Source organism: Lacerta agilis, chromosome 13 (assembly GCF_009819535.1).
Source record: "Lacerta agilis isolate rLacAgi1 chromosome 13, rLacAgi1.pri, whole genome shotgun sequence".
Taxonomy (NCBI): Eukaryota; Metazoa; Chordata; class Lepidosauria; order Squamata; family Lacertidae; genus Lacerta; species Lacerta agilis.
In genome coordinates, this window is record NC_046324.1 from 27069956 (window position 1) to 27083100 (window position 13145).

Sequence of the window (13145 nt, forward strand, 5' to 3'; positions counted from 1 at the left end):
GGACTGAGATAGCTTCCTGTGTAACTAGAGGTGGGTGTGGTCTCACCTGTATACAAAACTCTTGAGACCAGACAACATCTCTCTCTTTTGTACTCATCTCTTCAAGGAACAGGATGCTCTCTTGGCTTGCAGCCAAGAGGGGCCCAGGTGACGCCTGCTTCCTTATGGAGCTAGCTTCACACATGTAAATACATTTATCTAAGCTAGCCTGCCTTCTGAGACTGTACTGTAACTCAGGATGAAAAGCTGTGAGTAAACTCTTTTTATCTTTTAAAGAGCACTGTGTTGTGTCTTTACTTTTAAGAGGGAAGAAGGGGAATATACCAGGAATATATATATTATTCTGAGGCTTTAGCAAGCCTGTGCAACCGTTCTTGCTGTGCTTTAGAAAGGGAATGCAACTGCTAAGTTTGGAGCTTGTTAACACAAGCTGGGATAGGATATCTTAATCAATATATCCTCATCCACGTTCCCAAGCATTCCCACAAAGGGTTATTGGCCCCAGTATTGCATATTTTTGCGTATTTTTGAAGGATTGCAACGGATTGCGTTTTGAGTTGAGAGTATTTTCCTGACACGATTTCCTGGTAAGCACATGGTCCTTTGTTCTCCATTGTGCCAAAAGGGGGATTAATCTATCCCTCCCCTCCCTCTGAGTTTACAGTACTCAGAGGCAGTGAAGATTTATTTGAGGTTTTTGTATTTTTGAGATTTTTGATTTTAGAATTTTGAAATTTTTTCAAATTTTTGAATTTTAAGATGGCTAGTGTAGCTTTTGATAGTGATGCAGGGCTAGGAATACCTATGCTGAATGAATGTGATTTTGTTCCATGGAAGAAACGCTTGATTGTATTTCTGGATGCAAAAGGAGTTTGGGATGCTGTTAAAAATCCTAAGCCTACTGGCTCAAGTGAAGAGGATTTTGGAAAGATTAGGTTATGGAAGCTACAAAACCATAATGCCAAGACTATTATTTTTAGTCTACTTCGCAATGAGCATCTATCATTAATAAACATTGAAAATGATGCATCCGAGATCTTAAAAGACCTTGAGCAGATTTATGGAGAATCTACAGAGAACTCATATAGACATTTGTTGGATAAGTTGCTCAAATTAAAAATGAATTCCAGAGAAGAATTCACAGAGCATATTAAGAATTTTTCAGAGATTGTTCAAAGGATTGCCCTTACCCCCAAAGCTTTTGATGAAACTACAAAAGTGACATTTTTGCTAGCGTCTCTCGGAACAACATTCTCTTCATTTAAGAGTCTGATGGATCACACTAAGGATCTAACTTTTAATCAGTTAACCAGCAATTTGAGAGAGGAATGCAGACAAAGAGTTGGTTCACCAGAAAGTTTCACTAGGAATAAGGGCAGCAATTATATATCTAAACAGTCTGCACAGTCCAGAGATGGACACAAGAAGGTGACTTGTTTCAATTGCAACAAAGAAGAACATTTTGCCAGAAATTGTCGGGCTCCTAAAGCAAACAAACCCCGCCCCTTTAAGCCAGATGGCGACAATAAGGGGAAGCCTGAACGCACCTTGCTACTGCAAGAAAGGAACTTAGCAGTCCAGAATCCTGAAAGCAAAAGTAATAAATGGATTATAGATTTTAAAGTCAAAAGGTGCAGGTTCCATGCATTTGGAATTCAATGTAAACAATGAATCTTTTAGGACCAGAGTGTCCAATGTCTTATATGTACCAGAACTGAGCTGCAATTTACTCAGTGTCTCAACTTTAGACAAGAAAGGTTTCAAGGTCACATTTGAGAATGGACAGTGCAATGTAACTAAAGATGGTGAAGTGTATATTGAAGCTAAACTAACAAATGGCATTTATGAGGTTAATCTTTCAGAAAAGCAGTCTGCAAAAGTTGCCCATTCCAGCCAGAAAGATGAAGCAGATCTGGACCCACAAACAGACAAAGTAAGTGCACAACATGCAATTTATTTTGATGAGCATGCAAAGATTGACACAAAGAATACTGTTATTGGCTGTTCCAAGGAGTCAGAATGGACTCAAGAACTTATAGACTTTCCTTCTGAGACCCCACAAAGTACTAATCTGCCTTCCAGTGTCACAGCCCTACCTACAGGTGACGCACCAGAAGACGCAGAGGACCAGACCCCTGGCGGCCCCAGAGACGAAGAGGAGGACATGCCAGAGTTGGAGGAGGATGAGGAAGCTGATGCGGTCCAGGAAGAAGAACCAGAGGTCAGACGCTCATCCAAAACCAACAGAGGTGTTCCACCGTTACGACTGTCCTACCTTGCAGGGTCGGCGTCTCCACAGGAACCTTCCACATGGGAAGAGATTCAGCGGATGCCAACTGCGGAAGCCAGTCTCTGGAGGAAGGCCATGCAGGAGGAGATGGATGTGTTGCATCAAAACAAGACTTGGACCCTCACAGAGCTACCTCCCGGTAAGAAAGCCATTAGCTCCAAGTGGGTTTTCAAGATTAAGAAGGGGTCAGAAGGGGAAGTACAACGCTACAAAGCAAGGCTAGTAGCACAAGGCTATTCACAGCAGTATGGCCAGGATTACAATGAAGTTTTCACACCAACAGTGAGATATAATAGCGTCAGAATGCTTTTAAGCATCGCAGCCTCTAAACAAATGAACGTTTATCACATCAATATTGCGACTGTGTTTTTACATGGGAAAATTTCAGAAGAAATTTACATGAGACAGCCCAAGGATTTTATAAAACCACATGAGGCAAATTTGGTATGCAAATTAGAAAAAGGACTTTATGGATTGAAGCAAGCTGCTAGGACGTGGAATCAGAAACTGCACAATATGCTGGTGCAACTTGGGTACAAGCAAAGAAACGCTGACAAGTGCTTGTACAGTAAGTCAAATAATGGACAATTTTCATATATATTGGCTTTTGTCGATGATTTGATTATTGCTACAGCAAATGACAGAGATTATGCGCAAATATTGAGACACCTTAGCAAAGAGGTGCAAGTGAAGGAACTAGGAAATGTCAAGTACTACCTAGGAATCCAAGTGGAAAGAGAAAAATACGGTTCATTTCTTCTCAGTCAGAGACAAAAGATTAATGAACTGATTGAATGCATGCAGATGCAAGATGCACACCTAGTTGCCACCCCTATGGCTACAGATTTCTTGAAAAATCAGCAGGACTCAAAGCTGTTGCCAGATAACAGTGAATATAGGTCGGTAATTGATAAACTTTTGTATTTAGTTACCACATGTAGACCTGACATAGCAAATGCTGTGGGGATTCTTAGCAGAAAAGTGAATTCTCCCACTGAGCATGATTGGGCTGGTATGAAAAGGGTGGTTCGTTATCTGAAGGGTACAATAAATTGTAAATTAAGGTTATCAGCTGTCAAAGACCCTAAATTGGTGGGGTACACTGATGCAGATTGGGCTGGGGACAATGCTGACTATAAGTCAACAAGTGGTCATGTTTTTATGTTTGGTGATGGACCTGTTGTATGGGGCAGTTATAAACAGAGCTGTGTAGCATTGTCTTCCACAGAATAGGAATATATTGCTGCTATAGAAGCGCGCAGAGAGATTGCCTGGCTGGATCAACTCATCATGGACTTTGGTTTGGTGAGAAAGGAACCTGTCAGCTTGCTGGAGGACAATCAAAGTTGCATAAAGCTGACGCAGAGTGAAAAGTTCCTAGCCAGGACAAAACATTTTGGGGTCAGGTACCATTTTATACGTCAGCTGACCCAAGATGGAGTTGTGGAACTGTCTTACTGCTGCACCGATGAGATGGCTGCTGACATCCTGATGAAGTCCCTCGCAAGAAAGAGTTTCCAGAAACTACGTGTCAAGCTGGGACTCTGGGTGGTTGAATAAAGTTGTTTATGTTTTTTACATGATATATTTTGCCTGAGAAGGGGTTTGTGGGATGTAAACACAGAGCAGTCAAAACACCATTGCTAGAGTGGACATGAAGTGTATCTCAGTCCTCCAGCCAATGCTTCCTGTTTACCTGGACTGAGATAGCTTCCTGTGAAACTAGAGGTGGGTGTGGTCTCACCTGTATACAAAACTCTTGAGACCAGATGCCATCTCTCTCTTTTGTACTCGTCTCTTCAAGGAACAGGATGCTCTCTTGGCTTGCAGCCAAGAGGAGCCCAGATGAAGCTTGCTTCCTTTTGGAGCTAGCTTCACACATGCAAATACAGTGGTGCCCCGCTAGACGAATGCCTTGCTAGACGAAAAACTCGTCTAGCGGGGCACCACTAGCGGAAGCTGTCCCGCAAGACGGAAAAGTCAATGGGGCTGCTTCGCAAGACGAAAAATTTTCGGCTTTTTTTTTGTTTAGCAGAGCGCGGCTGTCATTGCCGCTTCGCTAGACAAAAAAACCGCTAGATAAAAAAATTCGTAGAACGAATTATTTTCGTCTAGCGGGGCACCACTGTACATTTATCTAAGCTAGCCTCCCTTCTGAGACTGTACTGTAACTCCTGATGAAAAGCTGTGAGTAAACTCTTTTTATATCTTTTAAAGAGCACTGTGTTGTGTCTTTACTTTTAAGAGGGAAGAAGTGGAATATATATATTATTCTGAGGCTTTAGCAAGCCTGTGCAACCGTTCCTGCTGTGCTTTAGAAAGGGAATGCAACTGCTAAGTTTGGAGCTTGTTAACATAAGCTGGGATAGGATATCTTAATCAATATATCCTCATCCACATTCCCAAGCATTCCCACACAGACTAGGACCTGGGAGACCAGGGTTCAAATCCCCAATTGGCCATGATGCTCACTGGGTAACCAGGGGCCATCACTGCTTCTCAACCTAACCTACCTCACAAGGCTGTTGTGGGAGGTAAATGAAGAAGGGGGTGTACAATGTACACCACCTCAAGCTCCTTGGAGGAAATAAATGCAATAAATTAATAAACAAATAAAATGTGAGTAGGAAGACAGTTCTGGCCTGTTCTGAATGGGATTATACACCCCTTAAGGATCAAGCCCAGAATTTTGGAGTGCTGTTAAATCCTCCTAATAGTTTGGATATCCTGGGGCATCTGCATCATCAGACTAGTCAGGTTCACTAGCTGTGATCCCTTGCCACTATTGCCCATACTATGCCCATCTATCTTTAGACTATATTTGAAGACAATGCAGAAATGTAAATTAGTGCAAAATGCTGCAGTTTAGGTTATTGCTTGGTACTAGTAATGAGGAACACACCATTATGTTCAAAAGTAGCTCCAGACTTCCTATTTTGCTCAGGCAAACTGCTAGTCTTGACCTTTAAAATCATTTATGCCTTAGAACCTTGGAAGACCATCTACTCCTATGCAAACCTTCTTTTGCCTGCAGAAGCAAGGCAGGTGGTAGCATCACTGCAACGCCCTCCATATACAGCTGCCTCACACAACGTTTGCTAAGTTTTCAGTGCCAGATAAAGACTGTTTCATTTGTAGGAACTTTTCATGAGCAACATTTTCGATTTTATTTGCTAAATTGTGTACAGCCTATTTTATCTGCCCTGTTATGCTGTCCAACCTATTTTATTTCCACTGATCTTTTGACTTAAAAATTAATAATGTGCTATTCCATTTACATTGTGCTCTGTTTTACCAGCATTGTGCATTGCTTTAGAAACTTATTTAAATTTAAAAACAAGAGATATGCATTTTTGAAATTAAATAAGAATAAAGCAATGCCCTTCCAGACTTACAAAGACAGCCCCTCTCCACAAACCCTGGAGTGTAAGACTGCTTTTAAAGGATTCAGCCAACCACAGGGGAGGAAAATAAAAGAAAAGGAGGTGATTTCCACATGTCCAAAGGAGGAGTCAACCACAGTGGCAATTCCTCTTTCATTCCCTTGAAATGACCCATCCACATTGACAAGGTGCTGCAAATATCACCCTAAGGAGAGACAAGAGGGCTGCCTTTACTCCTTTCCCGGAGAATGCCAGGTAAGAAAACAGCCCTCACCTACTTCCTGCTCACCAAGGAGGTACTTTCATGCTGCTCCTGCTTCACACTCACTGCAGAGGGAAAGTCCAGGAACTAGCAGGAAGGAAAGCTGCACTGCAGCACCAACTACACACCACAGCAGCCGCAGCAGCAGCCACTACCTGCCTCCTTCCAAGCTTGCCAGCTTGCTTCTATCTGCTCCCCTTATGTGCAGCAAGAAAGATGTGGGTTTCCCATAAGTTGCTGAAAATCAGAGCTGCAACTAGGAGGTCCTTGAACAGCACTGCAGTGTCAATCCCATGACACTGATTTGCATTCTTGGGGGAGGGCCGATATGGGACATTTTGCTGGCAGCAGCTGGGCAAGCATCAGCCACACCCTCCAGGCTGCAGAGGAGGGGAGCCTTACTTACTTACCTGGATACATGGTCAGTGGGCTTGCATGCCTTTCCCCTCTGCCAGACTGGAGTTCCTGAGGAGACAGGGCATTAAGGGTTCCACCCCAGTTGTAAGGCCTTATTGGGAGTGCACCTACTGTCTCATTCCTTATGCCCTTTGCAGGAATGATTACAGTATATGCTTTGTATTTGTTTACTCCTAGCTTTATACTCCATCATTCCCACCAGTTCAAGCAGCAGCATTGTGCCAGATAGAAATACAACTACAAGACAGTTTTCTGAAGAAAAAGTCATACCAGACTAACCTCATCTACCTCCCACTTTTTACAGCTAACTTGATAGATGTTATGAGATGTAGTGTAGCCTGTTTTCAGCAAGGCTTTCAAAAAGCTTCTCCACAATATTCTTGTTGACAAGCTGCTAAAATGTGTGATAGACTAAGCTTGCGGACTCTTGGATTCAGGGGCAGAATAGAGACTTCCAGAACTCTTTATCCAACTCTTTAGACTTTCCCCAAGCCAAAACCCTCAAGGGCTCTGGATCCAGTTCCCCCTATAGGGCTTTTGCCTGGCTGAAATGTGTCCTTGAATTGTGTCAGTGGATGGAGAAGGGTGTGTGGGGAAATCCTTGGCTTGATTGTGGCAGGGCTGTAGTCTATTATACTAAGAAGAGTCACATCTGTTGCTCAACTCATTTTGCTTCTAGTCCTGCCCACCTTTGACAAACAGTTACCAGAATGCTGCCTATGAAGGTTCCCCACCCCCGCATGAAAGACACTGCTACTGTTAGGCAGATGTGTAAGCTAGCGGCTCAACAACTTTGTATAAAAGACTTGGCCACAAAAGAGTAGAGAAAATGTTCATCAAATCAGCAGATAACACCAAACCAACAAAATTCAAGGTGAGCCTAGCATGATGAAGAACTGGACCAAAGTAGCAAATTTAATTTCAACACAGATAAATGCAACATTATGCATTTAGGTAGGAAAATCAAGACACAGGATGGAAAGCACCTGGCTTTACAGTAAAGCCAGGTTTCTTAGCACACCATGAACTAAAAATGACCCAGCAATGTGATGCCGCTACTAAAAAGGCTAATACAATTCTAGGCTACAAGGGAAACATAGTGTCTGGATCATGAGAAGCTATGGGACCACTAAATTCTGCTTTGGTCAGCCTTCAGCTGGAGTCCTGTACTACTGTGCACTGCAGCAGTTTAAGAAGAAAGGACTAATAGACGAAAACGATGACAGCCCTTTAGACAGTTCCCGGGCTCTCCCATAGATGACAGAGCAAATTTGTCTTCAGTTACTCCCGAACCGGCAAGATCAAAATGGCAAGAAGACTGACCGCCAGGTGGATCTTCCAGGGAGTGGCGCCTCGGGGGCTCCTGCCCAGGCGGCAGCGGGCAAGAAGGCCCGGCCAGAAGAAGCCGCCCCGCCAGCCCCGAGGCTCCGCACCTCACGGCTGCTCAGCGAGCTTCCTGGGCAGGTCCTGCGGCGGCGGCTCGGCCTCGCAACCCGCTTTCCCTTCCTCCTCGTGGCGGCCAGTGTCCCGCCCCCTCCTCGCAGTGGACTCTCCAGGGATGGGGACGCCGCCGCTCTTGGGAATTCCGGTCCAGGGAGCGCCGCGCCAGCCGCCAGGGCCAGATCCAACCTGTCACGAGCCCCTCAGGTGCTCCCGACGGCGGCGACACAGCAGGCCCTCTCCAGGGTGCTGAACGGGCAGGCGGTGGCGGCGTCCGGCAGGCCTCCCTCTCTCCCTCTTGCCCTCCCTTCGCCCGTCCTTACCGCGCTCGAGGCTCCGGCGCAGCGTTTCCCGCTCTTGCTCGGTGCCGACCTCGCCGATCACGGCAAGCACCGCGTGGCCCCGCCGCTGACTCCCCCGCCTCCCGCTGCCCGGCGCCTCCGGCGTCTCCATGGCGACAGGCCCGGCCGCCGGCGTCCCCATAGCAACCGGTTCCCAACTCCGCAGATGCCGCAGCAGGCTCCTGCGCGCGCCTCTTAAGGGGAGAGCCGGCCGCGCGCGGATTGGCTCCTCAGAACGCACGTGCCCCCCGAGGCGCTGGGGCGGGGATTCCCGTGGCCGCGCCCCCTCGAGGGCGTCCCCGCCCATCTGCCCAGGCGTGGGGCGGAGTCACAGAAGGGGGGGGCTGGGGCGGAATTGCATCTTCCTTCTCCTCTCCTGGCGGGGAGATATACACGCTCCTTCCAGGACCTGAGGCGATCCCAGCCGCTGTCCTGCAGCCTAACAGGCGCCTATCTCTGTTAGCGGAGCCTCCTCCCCCACGCGCCAGGGTTTGATCCAGCTTTTCCTCCTCCTGCTGGGCTCCGGTGACGTACCCCCACCCGGCACCCAGGAATGAGGGCGACCCTTCCCTCTTTCCATCGGGTGGGGCAAGGGAGAGCAAACTCCTTTGCCTGCCGCGAGAAGGTGACCCCTCCCCGCCGGCCCGAGGTCTGGCCCCGCTCCGGCCAGGGGCCTCCAAACGAGTGGAGGTGGGGAAGCTGCCTTGGCCCCCAGCTGCAGCGCCTGTCTACAATGCAGAGTGAGGGGTGGCAACCCGCGGGGGTCCTACAAGGGCTGCAGGTTCTTGGCAGGGCAGAAGGTGGTGCTGAGCATTGGGGGCTTCTTAGCTTAGAAAGAAGAAAGGCAGCAGTGATAGAGAGGCATATATTATACAAGGTGTGGAGAAAGGGGACAGCTGTCTTTTGCCTTCTTTCAAAATACTAGATCCTAGGGACATACAGTGAAGCTGAACACTGGAAGATTCAGGTCAGACAAAAGGAAGAATTTTTCACATGGCACGTAGTTGCATGATGAAATTCACTTCCACAACAATAATTTAATAATAAGAAATTATTATTTATATGCCACCCATCTGACTGGGTTGCCCCAGCCACTCTGGGCAGTTTCTAGAAAATTATAAAACCACAGCAAAACATGGCACACTATAGGTGTGGCGATGGACCCAAACTCGGATGCCTTTGAAAGGGAATAAGAAAATATGGAAGACAATCACCTTGTGTTTTGCCTGTTGTCGCTCACTCATTGGGGCACCTGATTGGCCACTGTGGGAAATCAGATGCTGGACCAAAGGAGTCGCCTTTGGTCCAATCCAACAGGGCACTTCCTAGCTCTTTTTCTTCAAAGAACCTGAAGTGGGCTGCTAATTTAAGCAGGGAAACAGAATTGAGGGAAGAGCTTTTAATTCTCTCCCCCTGCCCTTTCTTCAATAGTAAGAATATTCCATATGCTGGCATATGCACTACTGGAGAGGAGGGTAAATACAAGCACCTGTTGCCCCACACCTTTTGCCAGAGGGAGACGACATGGGACAGGTACAAATGGCATATGTCCACCAGTGCAATTTCAGTCAAAGTGGCAGCTACTCTGAAGAAAATAAAAAGACACCAGGTGATCAGATTATGCACCTCCCACTTCCCATCTTTGTTGTACAACAAGGAAGCAAAGGCAGGGACAGCAATAGAACTTGCAGGACCAAGGACAGTTCCCAAAAGCAGAGAACTTGCTCCAAATGGGTTCAAGAACTAAGTACTCCTGATTTTCCACCTCACAGTCTTATTGCTTTTCTCAGTCTTTTCGACAGTTTGTATCTATGTAGTATCCTTACTGTTATATCCTAGTTCATTATTAACCAATAAATTATGTTCTGTATCAGGGCACCCAGCTCCTCTGGATGGATGACCATAGGGCCTCTGGTGGTCCCTTGTGATCAGTGTCTGATCAATGCTTCAGATCAAAGACAAGACAGGGGCCTCCAGTTATAGATTATTTATCTGGTATTGATCCAGGATTAAATCCCTGTTCAGGGAGCTGGAGTCCAGCATCATATGAAGGGGCAGAGGTTGTTCACCTCTGGTGGTATGAGGAGGCTCAAACTTAGCCTGAGCTCCTTAGAGGAAAAGAGGAGAGGAAGGAAATAATGTGAAATAAGTAAAAATCCACAAATGTCCATCTATCTCTATCTCTCTATCTATTTGACAGCCACAGTACAAGAATCTCCATTCATGCAGTGTGTAAGTTACTAAGTGGAATACACTGAGGCTAGACCAATTAAGGCTGTGCTCCTGTGGACATTTACCTGCACACAAGTTCCACTGATTTTAGTGGGTTTCAAAGTAAACATGCCTTTTATCAGGCTGTATTTATTCAACAAATCTCTTTCAGAACAGGTTCTAACAAAGCTCCTTAGTGAGCAAACAAAATGTGATTGAACTGGAATTCAGCAGCAACAGAATGGGAGCCTAACTATATTTCTTCCAAAATCTAACTGCTTCAATTTTAATTGGAAAAAAGCTTTTTCTTCAAAGTAATTATTTATGGAGACAATGTACAAAGATCAGTAGTTCCTGTTTTACCTATCATGCAGGACCTGGTTCCAGAGCCATCTCTTTCTCTTCCAGGAGTAAATGGCATCATAGAGAATTGAGGCTTAGAAGGAAGGCAGCTCCTGCCCAGCTCTGCCTCTTTTAGTTTTGGAATACCAGCATTTATTGCAGGAGAAATCAACTATAGAACAGAAATGTCATCTCTTAACAGGTAAAGAACATTCTGTTTATTTTAAGAAACAAACTAACTTTTCTTCTTTCTCCTTCAGGTGTTTTGTTTAAAGGGAACAGGTTGCAGAGTGGTCTCCGGAGCAGGGTGGGCAAGGCTTATTCCTAGGATGCAAAACACATCTCTGATGACAAAACCAGACATAGCCCTTCTCCTCCCCGTGTAGCACCTCAGCACTTTAAAGTGTGACACAGTAGGGAGGGGCAATCATCTGGTTCCTCTGGCTCAGAAACAGGCAATTACATAGAAAGAGCCTTGCTGCTGGATCAGGCCAAAGAGGCCCACCTAATCCAACATCCTGTTTTCACAATAACTGACCAGTTGCCCTATGGGAAGCCCACAAGCAGAACTTGAGAGTAACAGGACTCTCCCCACTTGTAATTCCCAGCAATTGGTATTAAAAATCATATAGAAGAGCATTACAAAGCATACAAAAGAACAAGTCTTGTTGAAGATGAATCAGCATGGCTTCTCCAAAGGCCTCCAAACCTTGTCTAACATTAACCTTTTAGAAATATATATATATATAAAAATTGTCCAGTAGCACCTTAGAGAACAATGGACAATTTTTTAATTTTTTTATATATGTCGACTGCGTCAGACCAACACGGCTACCTACCTGAATCATTAACCTTTAGAGTGTCAATAATGCCAATAACTATGTTATTATGTTATTGACACTCTAAAGGAGTTATCTGGTAGACATTGTGTACTTGGAAGAAATGGGATTCCCCAGACATCTGTACTGGGACCTGTGCTATTTAACTGGTTCATAAGTGATACAGAGTCAGGATGAACAATGAGGTAGTCAAGTATGCTGATGACACCTAGTTATTCAGGATGTTAAAAACAAAAGAGGATAGTAAAGCGCTCCAAAGGGATATTTTCAATCTGGGGGAAGGGGCATTAAATCTGCAACACTGGTTTAGGGTAAGCAAATGTAAAATGATGCACATGGGGGGGGGGAATCCTAACTTTACATCTATATATTTTGGAAAGTTGATTGTTCACTATGCGTTTGGACACCTCTTAAGATATAATGACCAAATTGTTTGTTCCTGAGATGGAGGTTTTTTTTGTCAATATTTGGATACAACTGGATGCCATTTGGAATCAAGATTTAAATAGCACTAACTTGATGGGCATGGCTTGAGGAAAAAGGCCTTGTGACCAAAAGTAGGATTCCTGCCAGGCCTAATTTGGCCTGGAGGATCAGAGGCTCCCCTGCCAGCTCTGTCATGTCTCATCTTACCAAACTAAAAAGTCCCAAATGTTGTAACCTTCTTCTTGCAAGGGAGTTGCTTCTGCTCCCCAAATTGTGCTTGCCCCGTTGTGCCCCTGTACCAGATCTACACCATCCTGTTCCAAATATCCCATGTATGGAATTATGACCCCATAGAAAAGGGCTGGAAGGAGAAATGAAAGACTCCGGAGGGTTGCAGCAGCTCCACCTTTGTGGCAGGGGCACCCCTCATGGGTGTAGCCAGGGGGGTGCAGCTGCCCTTCCCCAAATCAAGTAAATAAATAAAAAATACTTAACTAACTGACCAACTGCATCACAGATAACTCAGTTCTGCCCCCCCCCCCCACATAATGCCTGCCTCCCTCCAAAATAAATCCTGGCTACGCCCATGGCACCCCTCCTTCCTGTGTGGGTGTTGCTATGCCCTTGCACAAAGACAGTTCTAGGAGTGTGCCCTTGCTATCTCAGGTGTGTAGGCTGCTGGGTAGTGCCAAGCGTCTTTCCATCAAAATACCCCTCCCTCATCTGTGCCATCTTTGGCAATCCACCTGGTGGAGCTGCGTCTATTATATTATTATCGTTCCCTGTTCTAAACGTGTCCGGGCACACGTGACCCTCGCTTTGTGGAGCTTGTGCACTGCTGCCTCCTGGCGTGCGCTGCTGGCGACCGGGCCTTCAGAGCCAGCTTGGGCTCCCATCAGCGTCACCACCCGGGACCACGGGCCATTCTCTTGCTCATTTATATTCAGGGCTGTCATTGGAAGCGGGGAGGCGGAGCTTTCCGCGAGCCCCGCCCCCTCCCTGGCCTTGGCAGGGGCTTGTGGCGCCGCGTTGTCACGGCAACCCCCGCGCAGCGCGGAACGCGTGGGGGCGGGGCCTGCAGCGTGGCCCGCCGGAGCCGCGGCGCGAGCACCCGAGGGGGCGGGGCAAGGCGTTCTTCTCGCGCGTGCGCTCCCTCCCCCCCCTTTTTTTGCCTGTGTGCGCGCGCTCTTGTCT

At 46.3% G+C, this 13145-nt stretch overlaps 1 protein-coding gene across 1 annotated transcript in view; it reads right to left on the reverse strand.

Moving 5' to 3' along the window:
* The window catches only part of MAP1A (microtubule associated protein 1A), a 38517-nt gene extending 30274 nt beyond the window's left edge, over nt 1–8243 (reverse strand). Inside the window, exon 1 of the mRNA XM_033167371.1 lies at nt 8116–8243. The gene's annotated coding sequence lies outside the window, so the exon portion shown is untranslated. The remainder of the gene's footprint in view (nt 1–8115) is intronic.
* Between the last annotated feature and the right edge of the window lie 4902 nt (nt 8244–13145).